The sequence below is a fragment of the Parambassis ranga genome, unplaced genomic scaffold (genome assembly GCF_900634625.1).
Source record: "Parambassis ranga unplaced genomic scaffold, fParRan2.1 scaffold_211_arrow_ctg1, whole genome shotgun sequence".
Classification (NCBI taxonomy): Eukaryota; Metazoa; Chordata; class Actinopteri; family Ambassidae; genus Parambassis; species Parambassis ranga.
Window position 1 is genome coordinate 869 of NW_021144759.1, and position 21,632 is coordinate 22,500.

Consider the following 21,632-nt stretch of genomic DNA (forward strand, 5'->3'; position numbering starts at 1 on the left):
TGAATCTTGGGGAGTCCATACAGGCATGGAGTGGCTTCCCCAGGAAGCATACAATGCAGTGATTCCATCCATTCCCAGGAAGTTTGCACATACTCACAGCAAGAACAAAGGGCTGTCAACCAGCCCCCCTCCGGCAGTTTCATAGTCGTTAGCCAGTCGTTAGACACACCTGCCAGATCATCACAGGTAATTATGGAAACATTTAGTGCTATTGTTTCTAAGTTTGACCCGACCCACCACTGAGGTCTGCAACCACATATAAACCATGTTTCCCACCAACAGTTAGACTGATGAGCTGCTGGATGAGCAGCGAAACGTCTTCAAGAAAAATCTACAAGTCCAGACGCCTTGCCTCAAAGTCTATATTCTATTCTATTCTATTCTATTCTATTTCTATTCTATTCTAGTATGGTCAAGATGTAAGTGGTCATACTGCCACAAAGTCTTAAGCTGCATTCCAGGATAATGAAAATCTTGTCTTATTTTTTCAGGTCTTTATGAACACACAAATCCAATCCACATTCCTGACTTTCAACAAGCACAGATGACCTGTTTTGAGTCAACTATGAACGCTCGGCTGTGCTCGGCATTTCTTTCTCAGCCCACCCTTCGATAGCTCAGTTGGTAGAGCGGAGGACTGTAGTGAGACAATAAAACTGAAATCCTTAGGTCGCTGGTTCAAATCCGGCTCGAAGGAGTGACTTTTAACCCTCGAGAGTTTCATCATAATGTCACATCATTTTTTCACTGGTTTTGGCTAAAGGGCCGATGTGACATATATGTCACAATGATTTTTATCTGATTTGATTTTTTATCTGAAGTGCATTTGTTCAATACATGTGTTTACAACACGTTTATGTAATAAAGGATGTGTTATGTTCATTAGAATCCTTGACTGGTCAAATCTTACCTTTAGCAAGTCGATAGAGCCTTTTTAAAATTTGCTAGCTCTGCATCTGTAAACACAAAATCACCTACAACAAACCAGCCTGTTTGACCCCAATGGTACAGCAAATCACTCATTAAGGAATATGACATGCAGTTTTTATTTAGTAAACAATGTTTTAGCTTTTAATCTTAGTGAAACTGAGGGAAATCGCTGCATATCAGTTTACGATTAATGAATTCCTCGATAATTTGCATCCCTATTCTGACCTGGAAGATTGAGAAGATCGGACCAGTTGTATTTTGGAATATCTGAATGCTTTTTTGTGGAATACTTGATGCGGCCCAGCCTCACCCAGCCTCGACCCCCATCGCCCCCCGGGTAAATTGAGTTTGAGACCCCTGCTGTAGATCTTTGTTTAAAAAAAAAAAAAAAGACCATATGTCCCAGTTTTTGGGCCTCGTTGGCGCAGTAGGCAGCGCGTCAGTCTCATAATCTGAAGGTCGTGAGTTCAACCCTCACACGGGGCACAACTTTTAGAGACAGCATTGAATAAGAGTACACACACTCACCATTTACAGGTACATAATATTACATAGTAGCATCAACAAGCTAATTTACAGAGGAAATGACCATAAAGCAGGTGTCTGTCAGTGCTTACTATACAATCCGATGGTTGCCTACCCATTGTGCATGTGTGGAACACAGACCTTAAGGGGCCCCACACTGAACAGACTGTGTGACAGAGGCTGGGGATCAATGCCACCATTGTGAACACAATACCAGGAAGTTTAAGGCCTTTTTTTCATATACAGTGCCCATGTTAGTGCCATATGTCTCATATACGTGCTGGCTACTACTCTTTTTAACCTATGAGACTGACGCGCTGCCTACTGCGGCTGTGGTTGCTCACAAACAAGTGAAATATGGTCCTTTTTTTAACAAAGACATCTACATTGCAGTATGTTAGTGAGAATATCTCTCATATGCGCGCTGACTACTGCACCAACAAAAATTATTAATTTAACCTTTAGGAGTATGTACACACCTTAAAACTGCTGTGAAAATGATATGTTAATACGTAGAGAAGATTGAAGCAAGGCGTCTGGACTTGTAGAGTTTTCTTGAAGACGTTTCGCTGCTCATCCAAGCAGCTTCATCAGTTCTAACTGTTTGGTGGGGAAACATGGTTTATATGTGGTTGCAGACCTCAGTGGGTGGGTCTGGGTAAAACTCACAAACAATAGCACTAAATGTTTCCATGGCTGCCTGGGCCAGGTGTGTCTAACGACTGGCTAACGACTGTGAGACTGCCGGAGGGGGCTGGTTGACAGCCCTTTGTTCTTGCTGTGAGTATGTGCAAACTTCCTGGAATGGATGGAATCACTGTATTGTATGTGGTAGAAAGATGATGTCTGAGGCCACCACCTCTGTTAAGGGAAGGTTTTCCAGCTTAACATAGATGCTTCCTTGACTCCTCTTTCATACCACCTTTCCTCCCTGTCTAAAATGTGGACATTGTTGTCCTCAAAGGAGTGTCCTTTGAAGATCCTGCAGAGTTTCTCTGATACTCCTGACACATATGGAATGGAGATGTTCTTTCTCCGCCGGTTGTTGTGCTTCTTCTTGTTGTTGGGGGGTCTTGTTTTTGTGGCTTTGATGAGTGCCCACTTGGGGTAGCCACAGGTCTGCAGGGCCTTTCTGGTGTGGTGTTGCTCCTTCTTCTTCCCCTCTGAGCTGGTTAGTACAGTTTGTGCTCTGTGCTGCAGGGTCCTGATGACTCCCAGTTTGTGTTCCAGGTGGGTGTGAATCAAACAACAGGTACTGGTCCGTGTGTGGGGTTTCCTGCACACTTCCATGTTGAGGCTCCTGTCCTCAATATGTACTGTGCAGTCCAAGAAGGCCAGATTGTTCTCCCTGATGTCCTCCCGAGTGAACTTGATGTTGTTGTCCACTGCGTTGATGTGTTCTGTGAACCGTTGCACTTCATTGGTCACCCAGTGTCATCCACATATCTAAACCAGTGGGTGGGGGTGGTTCCAGAAAAGGAACTCAAGGCTCTTCTCTCCACTTCTTCCATGTAGAGGTTGGCCACAATAGGAGACACAGATGATCCCATCGCACAGCCGTGCTTCTGTCTGTAAATTCCCATTGTACTGGAAATAGTGGTGGTCAGGCAGAGGTCCAGCAGGTCACAGATGTGGTCTGGCGTGGGTTGGTTCTTTTCCTTGAGTGTGCTGTCTTGTGTGAGGCACGTCCTTACCATCTCTGTGGCTTCTGATGTAGGGATGCAGGTGAACAGGGAGGTGACATCAAATGAGGCCATAGTGTCGTCTGGGTCCATTCGGATCTTCTCCACCTTGTTCACAAAGTCCTACCAGTGGTGTCAGGAGTTCAGCCAAGTGCTTAGCCATGTTGTATGTGACTGAGTTTGTGCTGCTGACGATGGGTCTGAGGGGGACTCCTTCCTTGTGAATCTTGGGGAGTCCATACAGGCATGGAGTGGCTTCCCCAGGAAGCATACAATGCAGTGATTCCATCCATTCCCAGGAAGTTTGCACATACTCACAGCAAGAACAAAGGGCTGTCAACCAGCCCCCCTCCGGCAGTTTCATAGTCGTTAGCCAGTCGTTAGACACACCTGCCAGATCATCACAGGTAATTATGGAAACATTTAGTGCTATTGTTTCTAAGTTTGACCCAGACCCACCCACTGAGGTCTGCAACCACATATAACCATGTTTCCCACCAAACAGTTAGAACTGATGAAGCTGCTTGGATGAGCAGCGAAACGTCTTCAAGAAAACTCTACAAGTCCAGACGCCTTGCCTCAAAGTCTATATTCTATTCTATTCTATTCTATTCTATTCTATTCTATTCTAGTATGGTCAAGATGTAAGTGGTCATACTGCCACAAAGTCTTAAGCTGCATTCCAGGATAATGAAAATCTTGTCTGATTTTTTTCAGGTCTTTATGAACACACAAATCCAATCCACATTCCTGACTTTCAAATCAAGCACAGATGACCTGTGTTTGAGTCAACTATGAACGCTCGGCTGTGCTCGGGCATTTCTTTCTCAGCCCACCCTTCGATAGCTCAGTTGGTAGCGGAGGACTGTAGTGAGACAATAAAACTGAAATCCTTAGGTCGCTGGTTCAAATCCGGCTCGAAGGAGTGACTTTAACCCTCGAGAGTTTCATCATAATGTCACATCATTTTTTCACTGGTTTTTTGGCTAAAGGGCCGATGTGACATATATGTCACAATGATTTTTATCTGATTTGATTTTTTATCTGAAGTGCATTTGTTCAATACATGTGTTTACAACACGTTTATGTAATAAAGGATGTGTTATGTAGTCATTAGAATCCTTGACTGGTCAAATCTTACCTTTAGCAAGTCGATAGAGCCTTTTTAAAATTTGCTAGCTCTGCATCTGTAAACACAAAATCACCTACAAACAAACCAGCCTGTTTGACCCCAATGGTACAGCAAATCACTCATTAAGGAATATGACATGCAGTTTTTATTTAGTAAACAATGTTTAGCTTTAATCTTAGTGAAACTGAGGGGAAATCGCTGCATATCAGTTTACGATTAATGAATTCCTCGATAATTTGCATCCCTATTCTGACCTGGAAGATTGAGAAGATCGACCAGTTGTATTTTGGAATATCTGAATGCTTTTTTGTGGAATACTTGATGCGGCCCAGCCTCACCCAGCCTCGACCCCCATCGCCCCCGGGTAAATTGAGTTTGAGACCCCTGCTGTAGATCTTTGTTTAAAAAAAAAAAAAAAGACCATATGTCCCAGTTTTTGGGCCTCGTTGGCAGTAGGCAGCGCGTCAGTCTCATAATCTGAAGGTCGTGAGTTCAACCCTCACACGGGGCACAACTTTAGAGACAGCATGAATAAAGAGTACACACACTCACCATTTACAGGTACATAATATTACATAGTAGCATCAACAAGCTAATTTACAGAGGAAATGACCATAAAAGCAGGTGTCTGTCAGTGCTTACTATACAATCCGGTGGTTGCCTACCCATTGTGCATGTGTGGAACACAGACCTTAAGGGGCCCCACACTGAACAGACTGTGTGACAGAGGCTGGGGATCAATGCCACCATTGTGAACACAATACCAGGAAGTTTAAGGCCTTTTTTTCATATACAGTGCCCATGTTAGTGCCAATATGTCTCGTATATGTGCTGGCTACTACTCTTTTTAACCTATGAGACTGACGCGCTGCCTACTGCGGCTGTGGTTGCTCAGAAACAAGTGAAATATGGTCCTTTTTTTAACAAAGACATCTACATTGCAGTATGTTAGTGAGAATATCTCTCATATGCGCGCTGACTACTGCACCACAAAAATTATTAATTTAACCTTTAGGAGTATGTACACACCTTAAAACTGCTGTGAAAATGATATGTTAAACGTAGAGAAGATTGAAGCAAGGCGTCTGGACTTGTAGAGTTTTCTTGAAGACGTTTCGCTGCTCATCCAAGCAGCTTCATCAGTTCTAACTGTTTGGTGGGGAAACATGGTTTATATGTGGTTGCAGACCTCAGTGGGTGGTCTGGGTAAAACTCACAAACAATAGCACTAAATGTTTCCATGGCTGCCTGGGCCAGGTGTGTCTAACGACTGGCTAACGACTGTGAGACTGCCGGAGGGGGGCTGGTTGACAGCCCTTTGTTCTTGCTGTGAGTATGTGCAAACTTCCTGGAATGGATGGAATCACTGTATTGTATGTGGTAGAAAGATGAGTCTGAGGCCACCACCTCTGTTAAGGGAAGGTTTTTCCAGCTTAACAGAGATGCTTCCTGACTCCTCTTTCATACCACCTTTCCTCCCTGTCTAAAATGTGGACATTGTTGTCCTCAAAGGAGTGTCCTTTGAAGATCCTGCAGAGTTTCTCTGATACTCCTGACACATATGGAATGGAGATGTTCTTTCTCCGCCGGTTGTTGTGCTTCTTCTTGTTGTTGGGGGGTCTTGTTTTTGTGGCTTTGATGAGTGCCCACTTGGGGTAGCCACAGGTCTGCAGGGCCTTTCTGGTGTGGTGTTGCTCCTTCTTCTTCCCCTCTGAGCTGGTTAGTACAGTTTGTGCTCTGTGCTGCAGGGTCCTGATGACTCCCAGTTTGTGTTCCAGTGGGTGGTGTGAATCAAACAACAGGTACTGGTCCGTGTGTGTGGGTTTCCTGCACACTTCCATGTTGAGGCTCCTGTCCTCAATATGTACTGTGCAGTCCAAGAAGGCCAGATTGTTCTCCCTGATGTCCTCCCGAGTGAACTTGATGTTGTTGTCCACTGCGTTGATGTGTTCTGTGAACCGTTGCACTTCATTGGTCACCCAGGTGTCATCCACATATCTAAACCAGTGGGTGGGGGTGGTTCCAGAAAAGGAACTCAAGGCTCTTCTCTCCACTTCTTCCATGTAGAGGTTGGCCACAATAGGAGACACAGATGATCCCATCGCACAGCCGTGCTTCTGTCTGTAAAAGTTCCCATTGTACTGGAAATAAGTGGTGGTCAGGCAGAGGTCCAGCAGGTCACAGATGTGGTCTGGCGTGAGGTTGGTTCTTTCCTTGAGTGTGCTGTCTTGTGTGAGGCACGTCCTTACCATCTCTGTGGCTTCTGATGTAGGGATGCAGGTGAACAGGGAGGTGACATCAAATGAGGCCATAGTGTCGTCTGGGTCCATTCGGATCTTCTCCACCTTGTTCACAAAGTCCTACCAGTGGTGTCAGGAGTTCAGCCAAGTGCTTAGCCATGTTGTATGTGACTGAGTTTGTGCTGCTGACGATGGGTCTGAGGGGGACTCCTTCCTTGTGAATCTTGGGGAGTCCATACAGGCATGGAGTGGCTTCCCCAGGAAGCATACAATGCAGTGATTCCATCCATTCCCAGGAAGTTTGCACATACTCACAGCAAGAACAAAGGGCTGTCAACCAGCCCCCCTCCGGCAGTTTCATAGTCGTTAGCCAGTCGTTAGACACACCTGCCAGATCATCACAGGTAATTATGGAAACATTTAGTGCTATTGTTTCTAAGTTTGACCCAGACCCACCCACTGAGGTCTGCAACCACATATAAACCATGTTCCCACCAAACAGTTAGAACTGATGAAGCTGCTTGGATGAGCAGCGAAACGTCTTCAAGAAAACTCTACAAGTCCAGACGCCTTGCCTCAAAGTCTATATTCTATTCTATTCTCTATTCTATTCTATTCTATTCTATTCTATTCTATTCTATTCTATGGTCAAGATGTAAAGTGGTCATACTGCCACAAAGTCTTAAGCTGCATTCCAGGATAATGAAAATCTTGTCTGATTTTTTCAGGTCTTTATGAACACACAAATCCAATCCACATTCCTGACTTTCAAATCAAGCACAGATGACCTGTGTTTGAGTCAACTATGAACGCTCGGCTGTGCTCGGGCATTTCTTTCTCAGCCCACCCTTCGGTAGCTCAGTTGGTAGAGCGGAGGACTGTAGTGAGACAATAAAACTGAAATCCTTAGGTCGCTGGTTCAAATCCGGCTCGAAGGAGTGACTTTTAACCCTCGAGAGTTTCATCATAATGTCACATCATTTTTCACTGGTTTTTTGGCTAAAGGGCCGATGTGACATATGTCACAATGATTTTTATCTGATTTGATTTTTTATCTGAAGTGCATTTGTTCAATACATGTTTTACAACACGTTTATGTAATAAAGGATGTTTATGTAGTCATTAGAATCCTTGACTGGTCAAATCTTACCTTTAGCAAGTCGATAGAGCCTTTTTAAAATTTGCTAGCTCTGCATCTGTAAACACAAAATCACCTACAAACAAACCAGCCTGTTTGACCCCAATGGTACAGCAAATCACTCATTAAGGAATATGACATGCAGTTTTTATTTAGTAAACAATGTTTAGCTTTTAATCTTAGTGAAACTGAGGGGAAATCGCTGCATATCAGTTTACGATTAATGAATTCCTCGATAATTTGCATCCCTATTCTGACCTGGAAGATTGAGAAGATCGGACCAGTTGTATTTTGGAATATCTGAATGCTTTTTTGTGGAATACTTGATGCGGCCCAGCCTCACCCAGCCTCGACCCCCATCGCCCCCCGGGTAAATTGAGTTTGAGACCCCTGCTGTAGATCTTTGTTTAAAAAAAAAAAAAAAGACCATATGTCCCAGTTTTTGGGCCTCGTTGGTGCAGTAGGCAGCGCGTCAGTCTCATAATCTGAAGGTCGTGAGTTCAACCCTCACACGGGGCACAACTTTAGAGACAGCATTGAATAAAGAGTACACACACTCACCATTTACAGGTACATATTACATAGTAGCATCAACAAGCTAATTTACAGAGGAAATGACCATAAAAGCAGGTGTCTGTCAGTGCTTACTATACAATCCGGTGGTTGCCTACCCATTGTGCATGTGTGGAACACAGACCTTAAGGGGCCCCACACTGAACAGACTGTGTGACAGAGGCTGGGGATCAATGCCACCATTGTGAACACAATACCAGGAAGTTTAAGGCCTTTTTTTCATATACAGTGCCCATGTTAGTGCCAATATGTCTCGTATATGTGCTGGCTACTACTCTTTTTAACCTATGAGACTGACGCGCTGCCTACTGCGGCTGTGGTTGCTCAGAAACAAGTGAAATATGGTCCTTTTTTTAACAAAGACATCTACATTGCAGTATGTTAGTGAGAATATCTCTCATATGCGCGCTGACTACTGCACCAACAAAAATTATTAATTTAACCTTTAGGAGTATGTACACACCTTAAAACTGCTGTGAAAATATGATATGTTAATACGTAGAGAAGATTGAAGCAAGGCGTCTGGACTTGTAGAGTTTTCTTGAAGACGTTTCGCTGCTCATCCAAGCAGCTTCATCAGTTCTAACTGTTTGGTGGGGAAACATGGTTTATATGTGGTTGCAGACCTCAGTGGGTGGGTCTGGGTAAAACTCACAAACAATAGCACTAAATGTTTCCATGGCTGCCTGGGCCAGGTGTGTCTAACGACTGGCTAACGACTGTGAGACTGCCGGAGGGGGCTGGTTGACAGCCCTTTTTCTGCTGTGAGTATGTGCAAACTTCCTGGAATGGATGGAATCACTGTATTGTATGTGGTAGAAAGATGATGTCTGAGGCCACCACCTCTGTTAAGGGAAGGTTTTTCCAGCTTAACATAGATGCTTCCTTGACTCCTCTTTCATACCACCTTTCCTCCCTGTCTAAAATGTGGACATTGTTGTCCTCAAAGGAGTGTCCTTTGAAGATCCTGCAGAGTTTCTCTGATACTCCTGACACATATGGAATGGAGATGTTCTTTCTCCGCCGGTTGTTGTGCTTCTTCTTGTTGTTGGGGGGTCTTGTTTTTGTGGCTTTGATGAGTGCCCACTTGGGGTAGCCACAGGTCTGCAGGGCCTTTCTGGTGTGGTGTTGCTCCTTCTTCTTCCCCTGAGCTGGTTAGTACAGTTTGTGCTCTGTGCTGCAGGGTCCTGATGACTCCCAGTTTGTGTTCCAGTGGGTGGTGTGAATCAAACAACAGGTACTGGTCCGTGTGTGTGGGTTTCCTGCACACTTCCATGTTGAGGCTCCTGTCCTCAATATGTACTGTGCAGTCCAAGAAGGCCAGATTGTTCTCCCTGATGTCCTCCCGAGTGAACTTGATGTTGTTGTCCACTGCGTTGATGTGTTCTGTGAACCGTTGCACTTCATTGGTCACCCAGGTGTCATCCACATATCTAAACCAGTGGGTGGGGGTGGTTCCAGAAAAGGAACTCAAGGCTCTTCTCTCCACTTCTTCCATGTAGAGGTTGGCCACAATAGGAGACACAGATGATCCCATCGCACAGCCGTGCTTCTGTCTGTAAAAGTTCCCATTGTACTGGAAATAAGTGGTGGTCAGGCAGAGGTCCAGCAGGTCACAGATGTGGTCTGGCGTGAGGTTGGTTCTTTCCTTGAGTGTGCTGTCTTGTGTGAGGCACGTCCTTACCATCTCTGTGGCTTCTGATGTAGGGATGCAGGTGAACAGGGAGGTGACATCAAATGAGGCCATAGTGTCGTCTGGGTCCATTCGGATCTTCTCCACCTTGTTCACAAAGTCCTACCAGTGGTGTCAGGAGTTCAGCCAAGTGCTTAGCCATGTTGTATGTGACTGAGTTTGTGCTGCTGACGATGGGTCTGAGGGGACTCCTTCCTTGTGAATCTTGGGGAGTCCATACAGGCATGGAGTGGCTTCCCCAGGAAGCATACAATGCAGTGATTCCATCCATTCCCAGGAAGTTTGCACATACTCACAGCAAGAACAAAGGGCTGTCAACCAGCCCCCCTCCGGCAGTTTCATAGTCGTTAGCCAGTCGTTAGACACACCTGCCAGATCATCACAGGTAATTATGGAAACATTTAGTGCTATTGTTTCTAAGTTTGACCCAGACCCACCCACTGAGGTCTGCAACCACATATAAACCATGTTTCCCACCAAACAGTTAGAACTGATGAAGCTGCTTGGATGAGCAGCGAAACGTCTTCAAGAAAACTCTACAAGTCCAGACGCCTTGCCTCAAAGTCTATATTCTATTCTATTCTATTCTATTCTATTCTATTCTATTCTATTCTATTCTAGTATGGTCAAGATGTAAAGTGGTCATACTGCCACAAAGTCTTAAGCTGCATTCCAGGATAATGAAAATCTTGTCTGATTTTTTTCAGGTCTTTATGAACACACAAATCCAATCCACATTCCTGACTTTCAAATCAAGCACAGATGACCTGTGTTTGAGTCAACTATGAACGCTCGGCTGTGCTCGGGCATTTCTTTCTCAGCCCACCCTTCGATAGCTCAGTTGGTAGAGCGGAGGACTGTAGTGAGACAATAAAACTGAAATCCTTAGGTCGCTGGTTCAAATCCGGCTCGAAGGAGTGACTTTTAACCCTCGAGAGTTTCATCATAATGTCACATCATTTTTTCACTGGTTTTTTGGCTAAAGGGCCGATGTGACATATATGTCACAATGATTTTTATCTGATTTGATTTTTTATCTGAAGTGCATTTGTTCAATACATGTGTTTACAACACGTTTATGTAATAAAGGATGTGTTATGTAGTCATTAGAATCCTTGACTGGTCAAATCTTACCTTTAGCAAGTCGATAGAGCCTTTTTAAAATTTGCTAGCTCTGCATCTGTAAACACAAAATCACCTACAAACAAACCAGCCTGTTTGACCCCAATGGTACAGCAAATCACTCATTAAGGAATATGACATGCAGTTTTTATTTAGTAAACAATGTTTAGCTTTTAATCTTAGTGAAACTGAGGGGAAATCGCTGCATATCAGTTTACGATTAATGAATTCCTCGATAATTTGCATCCCTATTCTGACCTGGAAGATTGAGAAGATCGGACCAGTTGTATTTTGGAATATCTGAATGCTTTTTTGTGGAATACTTGATGCGGCCCAGCCTCACCCAGCCTCGACCCCCATCGCCCCCCGGGTAAATTGAGTTTGAGACCCCTGCTGTAGATCTTTGTTTAAAAAAAAAAAAAAAAGACCATATGTCCCAGTTTTTGGGCCTCGTTGGCGCAGTAGGCAGCGCGTCAGTCTCATAATCTGAAGGTCGTGAGTTCAACCCTCACACGGGGCACAACTTTTAGAGACAGCATTGAATAAAGAGTACACACACTCACCATTTACAGGTACATAATATTACATAGTAGCATCAACAAGCTAATTTACAGAGGAAATGACCATAAAAGCAGGTGTCTGTCAGTGCTTACTATACAATCCGGTGGTTGCCTACCCATTGTGCATGTGTGGAACACAGACCTTAAGGGGCCCCACACTGAACAGACTGTGTGACAGAGGCTGGGGATCAATGCCACCATTGTGAACACAATACCAGGAAGTTTGGCCAAGTGGTAAGGCGTTGGTCTCGTAAACCAAAGATCATGGGTTCAATTCCCATTCATGCCTTCAAAGATCTGTAGGAGGTTCCTTTTAAAGAAAGACAAAACCCATTGAGAGTAAAAACTATAGACAGAGCTTCCGTGATGTCACCCATTTGTTTCTGAAGAGCCGTTCTGAGGCTCGTGGGAGCCGCCATGTTGGAAGCATCACGTCCGCCAAAAACTCCAAATACGTACAAAGAGGGGGAGCACGAGTGGAGTTTGGGGCGGGCCATCGTGAAAGCAGGAAACTCGCGCTGTTATACGTCAGCCTTCTGCTGCTCAAGTGGCAACTCCTATAATTATGCAGAATTTTAAGTCCGAATATAATTAAAACGAGTAAGTTATATAAAAAAAAATCACCCCCTACAATTGACACTAGAAGAGAACCTATCATCTGAGACCAGAATTTTTTGTACCAGGCTGTAAACATGTTCATTCCTGCTGTGAAGTCGGACATTTTAACATGGGAGTCTATGGGAAATGACTCGCTTTTGGAGCCAGCCCCCAGTGGTTGCGGCATGAATTACAAGTTTTGACACTTCCGCATGGGCTTCAAGTTTGAACCCCGAAGGTTGCCGCACAGCTGATATGCTGAAATGCTACAGACACTGCGCCACCTACTGGCCAGAGGACCTGTCTTTTGTTTAGGGGCCTTAAACAATTTCCCTCTGGGATTACTAAAGTACCTAAAATAAAAAAAAATGTAAAAAAATTTCCCAGAATGCGTAATTTAATCCAAGTCTTCAAAATGGTGGAACAAACATTTCACACATTTCATTTCAGATCCTTTATGTTCTGGAAAGAAACCAAAACAAAGTCCTGACGTCCCATTACAAATATCATGGCAGCTGTTCATCCCTCTCCTGACGGTTCTCTTCCACCTCCAGCTTGTCCACACTTTCCGAGCTTTCCGAGCACATGTGACACGCGTGGTAGATAGGTCGCTAATTCCAGACAGCTATAGCGCACAGTAGTCTTTTATTCATTTACATTTCAGTTTCAGCTGCTGACACATGAAGATCAGAGGGCACACATGGCTCGTTGGTCTAGGGGTATGATTCTCGCTTAGGGTGCGAGAGGTCCCCGGTTCAAATCCCGGACGAGCCCTGATGTTTAACTGTATTCCTTGTAGTTGACTCTTTTCAGTTCCTCTCTAACTACCACACAGCTTTACAAAGCTAACAAAGTTCTATTCAGACTCATCCCAATCCAGAGCAGTTGTTCCACAGTAACACCTGCAGGAGGACGTCATCACCCAGTATGTGACCTGCACTGTGAGCTGTAAGGTCTTATACAGACAGGTGTGTGTCTGTCCTCATCAAGTCCAATCAGTATCATCAACAGCTGGACTCAGATGAAGGTGTAGAACCATCTGAAGGACGATCAGAAGAAATGGACGCACCTGAGTTCAATATATGAGAGTCACAGCAAAGGCTCTGATACTTAGGACCATGTCATATTTCACTTGGCTTTTTAATACATCTGCAAACATGTCAACAACTCGTGTGTTTCTGTCAGTATGGGGAGCTGTGTGGACATTAATGAGGAAAAATGAACTTCAATGATTTTAGCAAATGGCTGCAATATAACAAAGTGAAACATTTAAGGGGGTCTGAATACTTCCTGCACCCACTGTACACATAACAAATGAATGTGACTGAAACAACAGCTCTGTGTGTAATATAAATATACAAACTAATGTGATTTGATCAGAACATTTTAAAAGACAGTGATGATCTGTTCTTATTGTCTAAACAGGAACAGTTGAAGCTCAGCTTGCAGCCCCTGTATCTCAGGCTTCTCAGCTTCTCTTCAGATGTTTGGACGTTTCTGCTGGAACCTCTCATTTAATGACTCACATTTAGAACTTCTGACTTTATGTGGAGGAGGGATTGATTTTGGAATGAGGAGGCTGCAGCCTGCAACCACTAGATGTAAGCATTGCACAGCATTGGTGGTTCAGTTCAGATTGAGAGAATGCAAAGAGTGTGCAAAGCTGTCATCAAAGCAAAAGCTGGCTGCTTGGAAGAATGTCAAACATCAAACATATTCTGCTTGGTTTAACACTGTTTGTTCACTGCGTCATTCCACATGTGTTCCTTCATAGCTCTGATGTCTTCCGGATGAATCTACAATGTAGAAAGTCATAAAAACAAAGACAAACCACTGAGTGACTTTTGACTGGTACATTTAAAATGTCATCATATGTCCAAACCAGCAGGGGAGCACTGATCATAAACTCTCTGTCTCACATGTTATTGTCATGTGTTTTTTTGGACGATGATGCTGACTGTTGTTTTCTTGCTTCTTTCTGTAAACAGCTTGTAAACAGCAGCTTCCCTGAGGGGAAACTCAGCTAATAAATGATGCTGTAACCTCTGGGACCTGATCTGCTGGGTGGGAGTCCACTACATCAGTGGTCCCCAACCACCGGGCCGGGGACCGGTACCGGTCCGTGGGTCATTTGGAACCAGGCCGCACAGAAAGACTGAGCAAAACATATATATTCATTATCTGAGTCTGAAAGCTGTTTCATTTATAAATCGATCAGATTCATCCGCCTGTGCCTTTAAGCACCTGTCCAGACGCTTGTCTCGGTCACGGGATACGGCACCCCAAAATTAAGCCCACAAGCTAGCACAAATGAATAAAAAACAAACGTCTTTGGAGCTTCTTCGGAAAGGGGAAAAGGCCTAACGAGGACAGGAGAAGAGGAGCCTACCCCTTCAAAGAAAAAGAAACCCGCATTTAAAAGACTATATCAGGAGTCCTATTTAAAATACGGATTTATTGCAACAGGTGATTCTCACACACCAAGTCCTCTCTGAGTGATGTGGCGACAGACTCGCAAATGAGGCAACGAAGCCTTCAAAACTGCGAGACCGAGCACCCTGCATTAAAAGACAAGCCATGGAAAAAATGAACAAGAACGACTGAAGCAATTAATGACGGCCAAAACTAAATTACGGAGTGGACTGGACATAAGAAACACACGGGTGTCATGTCTCCCATTATCCCTAGATGGGACCGCCTCATTGCTGAGAAAGCTCAAAGGCTCCCACTAATTAAGCATAAGAGTAAGTTGAGTAAGTCTCTTTATGCACTTTTTTTTCTGTGCCGGTCCGTGAAAGTATTGTTTTACATGATACCGGTCCGTGGTGCAAAAAAGGTTGGGGACCGCTGCACTACATCATCCATCCATCCTCATCCATCCAGCTACACCCTCCCTCATAAAACGCAGGCTGGAGGATGCGGGCATCGATCCCGCTACCTCTCGCTTGCGCTTACTGCATCGCGCTAGTCGAGCCAAAGTAAGCCCAAAGTAAGCCCACATTAGCCAATCACGTTCCTTTCCCTGGGCTTACTTTTGACCAATCACGTTCCTTTCCCTGGGCTTACTTTTGACCAACCAATCGCGTTCCTTCACTGTGGCTTACTTTTGACCCTTCCTCGTGAAAACGTAAGATGAAGTTTACTTCACCTTATTTAATTTACTATAAATCGGCCATTGTCTGTTCAGATACAGTCTGTACCTTAAGAAAACAAAACAGGCCGACATAGCGATATAGCGATTGGACATTATATAGCACACGTTTTCTTCGACGTACCCGTCAACCTGTAAATACCGACCAAAAAATGTCACTACCATTGATCGCTATCGCTGTCATGGCCACCCGCTAACAGGCTATACGTGCAATTGATTCTCTGTAAACTGGTAGATATTGCTCTATTGTTCGTTTTATGTAATGTACATAACATACTAATATGCATGTAATACCTTGTAATGGTGTAAACCGCTTTTTGTAGATGTAAAGTAGCCTACATGTAGGAGGTCATTCACTATCTCTATAAACTATAAACGTAGGATATTGATCAGTTCAGAAATTCCAGTTTTAACATTAATATAGTAAAGTTAAGGATTCAGACATTGGGGTTTTCAAAATACATCAGAATAAATCAAAATAGAATACTTTTTACTCTTACAAATTAAGTTATGTTATGATGTTAAAATGGTTTGTTTTCAGGTGGGTGTTTTATTACAATCCCTCCCCTTTAACAACTTACCTCTACAAATATTTAAATAAAGGTACAATACAATAGCTCAATGAAAATAACATGGTTTTGCTTTGTAGGAGACACAGTAGTACACATTATCATAGTAATGTGAATTACTTTATCAATCCCTGTGGGGAAATGAAGTAGCTTGTTAAATGATCACACTCTAAAAGTACAGGTATCTTTCAGCTGTAATTGTGTTTTCATTTCAGAAAATGTATGCTTATCCGGTTTTTAAGCGGCAGTCGGCCACATCACAGCGTCTCCTCATGGCGCCATCAGAGGAGGCGATGCGAACGCAAAATGTGGAATCTGGAAGGGCCAAACCTGAAGAGGAAGTGCTGGCGGAGGCCAGAACTTTTGTGAGTGTAAACGGTGGAGACCCCAGTGACCAGTTTTTGGTGCTTGCTCACTGCAAGCTCCAGTTTGGGAAGTACCAGGGCCAGAGATTTAGATGGCTCCTGGAAAACTCTCTGGGGTATGCATTGTATTTGATGGACAGCATATCTAAAGAGACGGTGCAGGCAAACCCCCTGTCACAAAATAAGCAGCTGTTCATCCAGTACACATCTCTTATTAGAGAGATGGCAGAGGAACTGGAGAAGTTTAAAAGAAAGCAGCAATGCAAGCAGAAGCCCGGGAAACTGGAGACCAGGGATGTTTGATGGTAGAGTTTGGAGACTTCAAGGGCCGGTCCATGAAGGACGTCTATGAAGACCAGAGCAAGGAGGCCCAGGCTCTCATCAAGTACCTGATCAAGGCAGATGCCAGGCCCAAAACCCTGGCTACAGCCTCCAGTGCCTCTGCACCTACACCTGCAGCCTCCAGTGCCTCTGCACCTACACCTGCAGCCTCCAGCCTCCAGTGCCTCTGCACCTACACCTGCAGCCTCCAGTGCCTCTGCACCTACACCTGCAGCCTCCCACATGTCTGCTCCTTCACCTGCTGCCATCCAAACTGGTGTGTGGAAGACTGGCACTGTGAAAGCACTGTTGGCGCGTGGCAAACATTTGTCTCCTTCACAGCTGGCTAAAAAACTGATGTCACCAGTTAAACCCTGTGAGTGTAACTGTGTAACATGTACTGTATATGTATTCAGTTATCATTATGGCAGACTACACAGACTTATCCACTTGCTGTTTCCAGCCCCAGTACCGCAGTGCACTCTGCCAACAGAACCCCAGCCAAACATTTGGCACAAAGGCAGCTCTTCCCTACTGGTAAGTAACATCGTACATTGTTTGTCCTTGTGTCTTGTCAACAGTAATAATTTTATTAACCTATTAATAAATGCTAATAACATTTTTATTTGTGCTGCAGGCACTTCTGTTGCCCCTTCTGGAGCGGGTGACTTTGCTGAAGACGATGATGAGGAGCTGGTATCTGCAGTGTCACAATATGAAGCACAGCAGAATACAGGTGTGGCATACGACACAAATGCAAATATTATGAAAATGTTTAGTGAAAACACACTGTGAAGTATTATTTGAGGAATAAAAAATCACTGTTTTTTCAAATATTTTTGTTTACAGTACAGGATTATGTCGCATCAAGCTTCAAGCGGGATGCATTCTTTGAGTGCACCTCTTCAAAACCTTAAGGATCCAAAGGTGTTGGTGTTTTCATTTGTGTTTCCCGTTGAGAAACAATCATTGGATAACATTTTCACTAACATCACTTGCTTTTCTCACTCACTATCTGTCTAATCCCCTGAACAGGACGGAGGAGATTCATTGTTTTAATGATCACAGTAACTGTTTTTCACTGCAACTGTGTGCACGCTTCATGTCTGTGGGCATCACTACTTTATACTAAATTCATCACAACTTATTTTCTTTGCTCTATTCCATCTAATCCTTTTCAAATACAGCTCTGGAAAAAATAAGAAACCACAGTGGTCTCTTATTTTTTTATGTCTAACTATTAATTATAATCATAATCTATTAATGCTTGTCCAAATGTATGCTGTGCAGGCAGATTGTGGACTGCGATCAAATACAACAGTCATCCTTATATTATTTTTTTCTGCATTTCTCCTTCAAAAGCTCCAGCCATTGCTCATTCAGAGGCCCGTGCTGGTCCGCCTCTAGTGGTAAAAATACCAGACCCTCCACATCATCAGCCACCTACTGAGCTCCCTCGTCACTGGAAGGATCAGCTTCCACCTTTCCAGCAGGAGTGGATCCGTAAGACCCTCTTCAAGGCCAACCTACACACTGGCAAGCCAGAGCTAGTGCCCCAGCTGAAGCTTTGGTGGCATCCTCCTCAGCCCCCTCTCATTCACAGTCAGCTGCCCGCCTCACCTGACCTCTTCTTCTGTCGGCCCCTTTTTTTTGGATGCCGCTGAAGATGTGGCAGTTCCCTCTTGTCTGTGTTCGCCCAGACTGTGGTAAACACAGACTAACAGCGGCAGGACTGTATCGTACTGTGCGCAGGTCTTAGACATCGACGGGTGGTATGACCTTGCAACAGAGTACTTGGAGTGCAAACGCTGCACAAAAAAGTATCCAGCCTGGTCCGAAGACATCTTAGGACAACTGGATATGGGCCACCGCAGTCAGTTTCCTGCTTTATTGACATACAGGTAAGTCATAATTAAGATCAAACATTATTAGGTGCTTTGATTTGTGTTATTGTTTAACCAAAAACTGCATTTGTGTTATTACACTGGTCTTTCATTAGATACTCATGTGACAACCGGGTGGTGAGGATGATGAGGGAGAGGACATTGGGCAACAGTGTGACTCAGCTTCACAAGAAGTTGATGGAGCAACATGGTGAGGCATGGACGCAGCGTGTACTGCAGTACCTCACTGCCTGTGAGCCATTTGCAAAGTCCTCCCTTGTGCAGCCTCCTGTGTTCCTTGAGCCTCCTCCCTTACCTGCCATACCTAAACCTAAGTGGCTGTTAGCTGTATACGCCAGGGATGTTCTGGGGCGACTGCATGAGGTCAAGGCCAAAATTACATCTGTCTTTGGGTCTGTGCTCAAGATTGACTCCACTAAAAAGGTATCACAGCATTTTACCTATACAGAATGTTGGCCAGATATAAATATGTTTGCGTGCATAATGAACACTCTGTTTGACCTTTTCCAAATAGGTCACAAAGAAACTTGCTGGGGCTGCTTCAGGGACAGCTGCTTGGTGCACAAATGTGGGAAATGAACACGGCCAAGTCCTTGTCTCTGTGCTCACAGCTGCCGAGGGACATGGATTGGATGCCATGGCAGCTGGCCTGATGAAGCGCTATCGGGAGGCAGGACAGATGCCCCCAAAAGTGATGTATGTGGACAGAGACTGCTGCAGTCAGCATGGCCAGTCTCGTGTTAAGGCCATGTTTTCAGAGTGGGATGACCTCGAAGTGCGCCTTGACATCTGGCATTTTATGCGCCGATTTGCTGCAGGTGTCACAACAGAGGCTCATCCACTCTATGGAGTCTTCATGGCACGTCTGTCCACGTGCATCTTTGAATGGGATCCAGAGGATGTCGCTGCTCTTCGCCGTGCAAAGGAGGGGGAGCTAGCAGCAAAGAAGACCGGCCACCTCTCAGAAAAGGCACTCAGTGCTCGCATTACCCGGAGGGAGTTGGCACTGCACTGCCGCAGGAGGACCAGAGGGATGGAGGAGACCACCAGCCTGATTGGATCACTGATTGATCACTTTGACAGTGTGGATGGGAAGGACACTCTGGGAGTTCCTCTACTGGACCATGATCGGATCCAGCAAATATGGAAAGAACAGCAGAAACATGTACTGTGTATCCAAGACCCAGAGAACTTCCCACTCTACATTAAGAAGGGGACACTGAAGAAAGGTGGTGTGGAGCTGTGCTGCTACAGGTGTGCCCGTGGCTCTACCTCCCTGGAGTCTTTCCACCTCCACTTGAACCGCTTCATCCCAGGTATCCCATATGGATTACAGTGTCTCTTTAAGTATTATAAGCACTGTAACTGTTTCCATTACTTTAAAGTAATGTCACATTCTACAGTAATATTACAGTCCTTTTCTGATGTCAGAACAGATCTTATCTCACAAGAAACTAATTTAATTACTTTTCCTCATTAATTCTGGTTATAATGATGATTTTTCATGTATTTACATAACTCTATTGCATGTAACCTCATAGTACCTCAAATGTAGCACATATCTTGCGTGTGTGACCCTTTTTCTATTTTATTTAACCTTTAGGAACCAGTGCCAGTGATGCACATTTTCAGGCCTATCTCCTTGAAGGCTTGATGCGATGGAATGAAGATCGGATGGAAGAGGCTGTAAAAGGAGCCTCTTCCATCCGATCATATGGCAGTGCCCTGCGAGAGGCTGTGGACCAGCTCAGCCGAGTTGTGTTTGGGAAGCCCTGGGATGAGCGCTACCGCCCTCCTGGAGTATACACAGGCAAGAAATACTCATTTAACACCAATATAAATCATTTATTCATCAATCCACATTTTTGTATTTTGAAACATTATCTGTATAACCTTTTATGTTCTGGACAAAATATTAAGAACACTTTCTTTTTTGTTTTTTTCTTGTAGGTGAATTGCTGGGGGTGGAGTATCTGTACAGCCAGACAGGCAAAACATTGACTCCAGTGCTCCAGAACCCTGAAGAGGAGGACAGGTTGGTGGAGCAAATAAATGACGAGGACCTGCAAGATGAGGGATTTCAGGAGGAGATCATGGAGGACATCACAGTGTCAGTGCTCTGTGAGGATGACCCCTGCCATGATCTTCAAAAGAGCCCCCCATCTTTGACAACCAGTCCTCAGGCCTCTGCTCCACCCCACCCATCCACGTCCAGTGATGGAGAAGGACAGCATCCTGCCTCTGCCTCCTTAGTGCTGTCACAGCCGTCTGACATCTGTCAGGCTGCACTGGATCCTGGAAGCAGTCCATCAACGAGCCTCAGGTAAGACATTTTAATGGCCTTTTAACTTTTGGTCAGCTTTTATTGCACATATATTAACATTAATCTGCATTTACTAGGGAGCAGTTATTGGCCCTGATGGTGTCACTGGGTGGGACAAGGTCCAGGAACTGGCTGGTTACCTTGTGGGTCTTCGTGAGGCTTCTTACCTCACTGAGCTGCAGGTGACAGAGGCCTTCCGGCTGTGGGCAGCGCTTCCTGATGGTGACAAACAACGGGTTAACTACCAGCCTCGACATCAGCCTCGACTGACACACGGCCGCTTTAAGGCACCAAAGCGATCTGGAGTCACCCCGGGTGTGGAGAGTGTAAAACGGTGTTTGATTGGCCATCCTGGGGGGCCAGCTCAGTGGCCTAGTACCAGCCGCTAGTTGAGGCCATATGTGTAAAGCTGTGCGCTTACACAGGTCAACAACCAAAAAGGCTGGAGTGAGCAACCCCAGGTGCTCACTCCAGCCCAGGCTGATGGAGGAAACCACGATCCAGCTCTTGAGCTAAACCAGCGGACACTCATTCAGTGGTAGGCAGGGTACACTATTTGCCTCAAATGAAGTAAATACTTCTAAACACATATAATACAAATGATGTATTTTCAGGTTTCAACGGCGGCAGAAGAATCAGGAATTGAGTGTCCTTAATCAGGGACCGGCTCCATCTGCCTCAATTCCTGTGGCTCAAACCCGGCTTACTGCTCTGAGGGAACCACTGGATGAAGCACCAGTCACGTCAGGCCCAAGACACGCATTTGTACTTCCACCAAATCAGGAAGGACAGGCTCCTCCTCTGCGG

General features: G+C 44.8%; 6 non-coding genes across 6 annotated transcripts; all 6 read left to right on the forward strand.

The window, feature by feature from the left end:
- The first annotated feature begins 606 nt into the window (after positions 1-606).
- On the forward strand, positions 607-697 carry trnay-gua (transfer RNA tyrosine (anticodon GUA)). The gene is given in 2 exon segments: positions 607-643; positions 662-697. It is a non-coding gene; the product is annotated as a tRNA-Tyr (tRNA).
- Positions 698-1,343: 646 nt separating this feature from the next.
- On the forward strand, positions 1,344-1,416 carry trnam-cau (transfer RNA methionine (anticodon CAU)). Its single transcript has one exon. It is a non-coding gene; the product is annotated as a tRNA-Met (tRNA).
- Positions 1,417-7,356: 5,940 nt separating this feature from the next.
- On the forward strand, positions 7,357-7,447 carry trnay-gua (transfer RNA tyrosine (anticodon GUA)). The gene is given in 2 exon segments: positions 7,357-7,393; positions 7,412-7,447. It is a non-coding gene; the product is annotated as a tRNA-Tyr (tRNA).
- A 3,292-nt stretch (positions 7,448-10,739) lies between these two features.
- On the forward strand, positions 10,740-10,830 carry trnay-gua (transfer RNA tyrosine (anticodon GUA)). The gene is given in 2 exon segments: positions 10,740-10,776; positions 10,795-10,830. It is a non-coding gene; the product is annotated as a tRNA-Tyr (tRNA).
- Positions 10,831-11,482: 652 nt separating this feature from the next.
- Positions 11,483-11,555, forward strand: trnam-cau (transfer RNA methionine (anticodon CAU)). The gene has a single exon. It is a non-coding gene; the product is annotated as a tRNA-Met (tRNA).
- A 257-nt stretch (positions 11,556-11,812) lies between these two features.
- Positions 11,813-11,884, forward strand: trnat-cgu (transfer RNA threonine (anticodon CGU)). Its single transcript has one exon. It is a non-coding gene; the product is annotated as a tRNA-Thr (tRNA).
- The last annotated feature ends 9,748 nt before the right edge of the window (positions 11,885-21,632 follow it).